Here is a 6,088-nt window from a genome sequence, read left to right as displayed (position 1 = left end):
TGGGACTGAGGTCCCCACCCATGGGCAGTCACCACTGCATCTTCATGGCCTCGAAGGTGGCTGTGCTGGGGACTGAGCAGTAGGGGCAGGCTGACCCTCTAATTGGACCTCGCGGCCCTCATGCTGGCACAGCAGATTTCCAAACTCCTTTTAGAGCTCTGTTTGCACCAATCACTGGATCTTGCTTCAGGTGACGGTATCCTGTCCGTGCTCTCTCTCAGGGGGGACGATCCCCATCCACTGAGGTGTTTCCACCCGAAGGTGGTGCAGGACCAGCAGACAAGGAAGTCCTGGAGTTGGTCCCAGATGTGCTGGGGCCCCGGTGCCATAGCCAGATGAGGAGGGAGAGGTGGGTCCGCTGGGACTGGTCTTTCCAAACGTGCTATGGTGTTGCAGTTTTAGAACATATGTGGGTTAGTAATAGTCAATACAATCCAGAATTAGTTATAACAGCATGCATAGATATTCCCATTAACCCAAAACAACAGATTTGGAAGAGTTGCATAACAAACAGAACTCATGCATATATATGGAACCACAGTGGCTATTACAACAGCATGCATGTTACATTGATAGCACCAGGCCACCAATGATAGTATTTCAACAGAGAACATTAATAAATACATATTTCAATATTTTTTGAACAATAGAGCATATCTCCCACAGTAGGTTTGGTGTAAAACATACCCATAGATTTGTGTGCTTAGATTATTGTTGCAAATATGGTGTGGGGGAGAAAGATGTCAGTTAACTTGTATATCCTTGCAGTACTCACAACTTTAATGATCATTGATCTAATCATTACTCTACAGGTATTATTACAATACCCTATGGCCTTGGTTTGGCCAGTGGTATGTTTGTACACAGTGTATAATTCAACCGTCTTATAGCTACTTTCTACTTTTCTTACCTGGAAGAGCTGTGGGTGGAATGTTTGTTGACACTACCTGACTGTTTCTACATATATTCCCAAAATCCTAGTTAAAAATGATGCATGCAGCTTACTACCACTCCCAGGATTAAAACCATGGCTGTGTCTGCTAAAAATACAACACTTTGTATATCATCAGAGTGAGCTATTAAGAAACTGCTGTGTCTTCTTTTGATGTTTTCTATCTAAGTCTCTCTTGGTTGTACATTCTGACCTTGTAATTACAACATTCTTATACAGACATTCATTCTAGACAAATGTTTTATGTTGCAGAGTGTTGGAAACAGTGGTTAACACAACATTACTATTCAGATATTAGATCTTGGTGAATGCAACATGTCAAGCCATACAATACCAGAGTAAACACAACCAGTCCAGGATTTAGAACTTTATTGCCAGGTAGTTACAATTCTCTTACCTGGAAGACCTGTGGGGGGAATGCTTGTTAATACTACCTGACTGTTTCTACACATATTCCCAAAATCCTAGTTAAAATGATGCATATAGCTTACTACCACTCCCAGGATTCAAACCATGGCTGTGTCTGCTAAAAATACAACCATTTGTATATCATCAGAGTTGGCTATTGAGAAACTGCTGTCTTTTCTTTCAATGTTTTCTATCAAAGTCTCTCTTGGTTGTACAATCTGACCTGGCAAATACAACATTCTTATACAGACATTTTAGACATATTTTTATGTAGCACAATGTTAGAAACAGTGGTTAACACATCATTACTATTCAGATATCAGATCTTGGTCAATGCAACATTTCATGCCATACAATACCAGAGTAAACACAGCCAGTCCAGGATTTAGAACTTTATTGCCAGGCAGTTACACTTTTATTTAAATATGACCTGTATGGGACTATTACTGTCATAATGTCTGATTTATTCAGTACAAACCATACACATTTTTATACTGCCAGGTGACATTTTACTCCTTTATATTTATTCGGTATGACTACTACAAGCAGGATTGTTACTCGACAGCCTCGCAACACAGCCTTTGCAACCTACTGGCATGATCTTCCTGGTTCACAACCCACTCAGCTGGAGCTATAATGAAAATAGAGAAACATTTATGCATACCTATCCATCACATACATAAGCTGGACTTTGGTAAACAGTTATTGCTATGAATACTTACACAGTGCTGGGACAGCTCCCCTCTCTCCAGCTTCTTGGATCCACTGTTCCAAGAGCTCCCGCTTCCTCTGTTTCAAGTTGGCATAGTGGTACCGGACCTGCTCAGCAGTCTGAGGGATACCAGTGGCACTAGTGAGATCATGGTTGAGACTTTCCCAGGCTTCTGCTTTATATTGGGAGCCCTGGTACTGGTCCTGCAGCAGTCTTGCATCATGTTTTTTTATCAGGAGTCCTACCATAACCTCAAATTCCTGTATGCCCCAACACTGCACCCGAAAGTGCATGCCCTCTCCAACACCTGCCATACTGCCTACAGTGGAGAGCTACAACCAGTTATGAGCTGTATTCCTGTCTGTGGCATTTAAGTATGGCCAATTTCCCACCCTTTGCCATGATTGGACAGTTTTGAAAATGCTGAGCTAAGGTAAGCTAAGGGCAAACCTGGTTAGCTAAGGTTGGCAGTGCTTAAAGGGGCAGGTTCAGCAGTGCTTACCAATGGGAAAAATCCTCTTAGCTGGGGTACTCTGCTTAGTATTTCAGTAGTTCATATGTACACAATGCTTATACCCTATCAGCATAGCTGTGCAATGCTTAGCATTGCTTATGTTTTATTTTATTGGACTACCACCCGTATGGGATTGATTCAGCATTCATTACATAATATAGATGTAACAACTGAATAAAACCCAATTCGGATGGATGTACACAAGAACACACTGCTCGTACACCAAATAAAAAACAAACGTTTAATTCCACATAAATCCAGCGATACAAGACAAGTTAAGCGCTTTCAACCGTAAAATACAGTCTTCCTCAGAACACTTAATTCTAATCAGTTGAACCATTTTATATGTTCCTTGATTGAATAATTGAAACACTTAATTCAGTGTCCCGCCAAAAAATGCTTAAAAACATTTAAAAGCATATCCCCTTGAGACACTCATTGTGCATAATTAATATTAAAAAAGCTAATCCATATTGTGTCGTAGCAAACATCAAAAAGAATCAAATGGTTTAAAACACTTAAACAACATATTATTTTTAAAATAAAAACAAAATAAATAGTGGCAACTGATGATAGGATGGTGCAACATGCTGAACTTACAATACATAAAATGATAAAATGCTTTAATAATAAAAATAAAAATGAAAATAAAAATAAATAAAAATAAAAATAACAATAACAATCTTCTTCTTAGACGATAATATAGATGTATTTACCTTCCCTGACATCCTCCAATGTGCTGTAATTCTATTTATTCTTGTGTAACTATACTGTATGGAGCACTTGTGTTTATATTGAGGTTTCCCTACTTTATTACACTGACACCACACATCTGGGCCTAATACACTACTCTAGTTGAGGAAAAATAAGTTACTCCCTACATAAATATACAAATAAATTAATATTGTAATGTTTACACACACAAAATGGAAATTACTTTGGTGAGACTCGAACCGTGAATCATTACATGCAAGGTGTACACTCTAACTGCTACACTATTGCACTTATGCTTATGCTGGATGTCTATTGCTTTTTAACTTATCCTGCCATTTCAGCTGGGTTAAAAGTAGCTAAACAATGGGCATGCCCGTGCAGCTACACTTAAACTTTATTACATATGTGAAAAAAAAATGATGTTAAGTTGTCTATCTCGCCTTCATTCTTGCTGGATGGGTTCGGAGCCGACCTCGGCTCCGACTCGGCCACTCTAAAAGCTCGAGAGTTGGTTCCACCGGCTCGAGGCTCCCCTTATATCCCACAATGCTAGGCGAGAGTTACTTCAGATCTCGTTTGCCGCTACAGCTATCGAGGTGTTGGTTTTCTACCGGTTCTTGGTAAGTGACTTTTCTTGTGTACTTAGTCTATTTAAACCCCTTTAATTTTAATATTTTTACGTATTTCCCTTAGTTTAGAGAAATTCTTATCCCTTTTCTTAAAAATTCCTGTTTTTTTCCCTCAAGAACTTTAAGTTCTTCCCTTGGGCCTACAGGCCTTTTTTTCTTTCCCTAGTGGAGAGTGTGTGTTATTTTTCTTTAAAAACCTAGATAGTGGTTTATTATATTTTATTATATTTTATTATATTTTAAACTAGACAGGGTGTAATTAGTGTGTTTGTGACTGTGTGTGTGATTACACCTGTAGATATGTCTAAAGAAGCAAAGGTCTCCGGATTCAAGAAGTGTGATGCGTGCTGTCAGAAAATGTCTCTGACAGACGCTCACACTTCTTGTGTCTACTGTCTGGGACCTTTGCACCTGCAGGACTCCTGTGCTGTGTGCCATGACTTCAGCCCCAGGGTCCTGCAGGAAAGAAAAAATAAATTAATTTTAAGGGGCTTACTCAAGCCAGAGGATTCCCTTTCTGTATCTACAGGGAAGCCCTCTAAGACATCTAGGTCTTCGGCTCCGACAACTGAGCCGAGACCTAAGGTTTCTAAACCTCTGTCTACATCGGCTCCGGCTGGAGCCGATGAGTCTCAGTCCACAGTTTCTGTGGTTCCCTCGGCTCCGGCTGGAGCCGAGGTATTAAGTTCCGTGTCGGCTCCGACCAGACCTTCGGAGCCGACAACTAGGAAGAGGTCCAGGTCACCATCTCTTGGCTCCGTTCATTCGGCTCCAGGATCTCCCCTGCTGTCTGAGCGGGCCAAAGATCTCACTCCTCTAGGTCATCGAGGCTGTCGGATCATGACCTTCAGAGGGTAGTGAGTCGACTTCTTAAGTCCGAGGCACTGGCCCAGATGCTTCAGAGCCCGACTCATCAGTCGATGCCTGCCCCGGTCCATCAATATATTCCTCCTTTGACTCTCTTGAGCTCGGAGCCGGGTCGCGTCGGAACCGAGACTGTGATAGCGTCGGAGCCGATACAATTGTCTTCGGCTCCGTCGTTGGCTCCGATTTCTTCCTTGGAAGAATCTCGGCGCCGGACTTCCCTCGTCGGCTCGAGGGGTGAGTGGCATCGGACCCTTGTCCGACCCCCTCTCCTCTCGGTGCTTCGGCGCTGGTGAGTTCGGCTCCGACATCAGCCTCGGAGCCATCACTGTCGGTGCCGAGGGAGGTTCTTAGCTTCTCGGAGCGGGGACCTCTGGCTTTGCCTGACAGGGGTGCATTCGAGGTCATGCGGAGTGTGTTAGAGCCTGGCTCTACTCCACAGTCGGCTCCGTCCGCCCCTCCCTCTGCGGTGCCTCAGGTCAAGTCAACTCACTCCCTCATCCCGGACCCCAGAGAGCCAGCTCCTCAGGAACCCCCTGTGGGGATTTCATCCTCTTCCGAGGCCTCTCCTGATTTGGCAGAAGAGCCCCCTCGGAAGAGGAAGTGTAAGAGGAAACACATTGACTCACCTGAGTCCATCACGTCTGACACAGATTTGGATGATTCTGAGGGTTCCCCCCATTCCCCTTCTGAAGATGTCTCATTTGCAGACATTCTAGAGATCCTGAAGCAGAGGGGAAATTGGCCAGCCCTCAACCCTTGGAGGCGAATCTGTGTATCTTGAGGCGTTTGGCTCTCGCCCTTCCACCTCCTGGGTGTCCCCCCCCTTTGACCCCCTCATGCAGGTGGCTGCTAAGAAGGCATGGACGGCTCCTGATTCAGTGGACCCCACTCCCAGGAGGCCCTCCAAGTTCATAACGGCACCAGCAGACAAACAGTTCTTAACAAAATAAGTTTCTGTGGATGCTATGGTGGTAGCTGCTGCCACTAAGAAGGAGCTAGCTGATCCTTCAGTACCTGTCCATCCACCTAACAAGGAATCTAGGTCCATGGAGAGGTACGGGAAGCGGATGTTCTCGTCAGCGACATTTACCATGCGTTCGCTGAACTACCTATGCCATTTTACTCGTCTTCAAAGGGACTTGATCAAGGAAGCGAGTGAAATGTTAAAGGACCCTACAGCTGTGGGTTTTCAAGATAAGATGAACACGCAGCTGGCTACCCTTAACTCCATAACCAACTCCTCCATGCGCCTTCTTTCTTACGCGGCTGATGGAGCGAGTAGAGCCGCAGGG

Source organism: Protopterus annectens, chromosome 10.part0, assembly GCF_019279795.1.
Source record: "Protopterus annectens isolate FY-2018-M chromosome 10.part0, PAN1.0, whole genome shotgun sequence".
Lineage (NCBI taxonomy): Eukaryota > Metazoa > Chordata > Ceratodontiformes > Protopteridae > Protopterus > Protopterus annectens.
The sequence above is the reverse complement of the archived record's forward strand: the minus strand, read 5'-3'. Positions refer to the sequence as shown.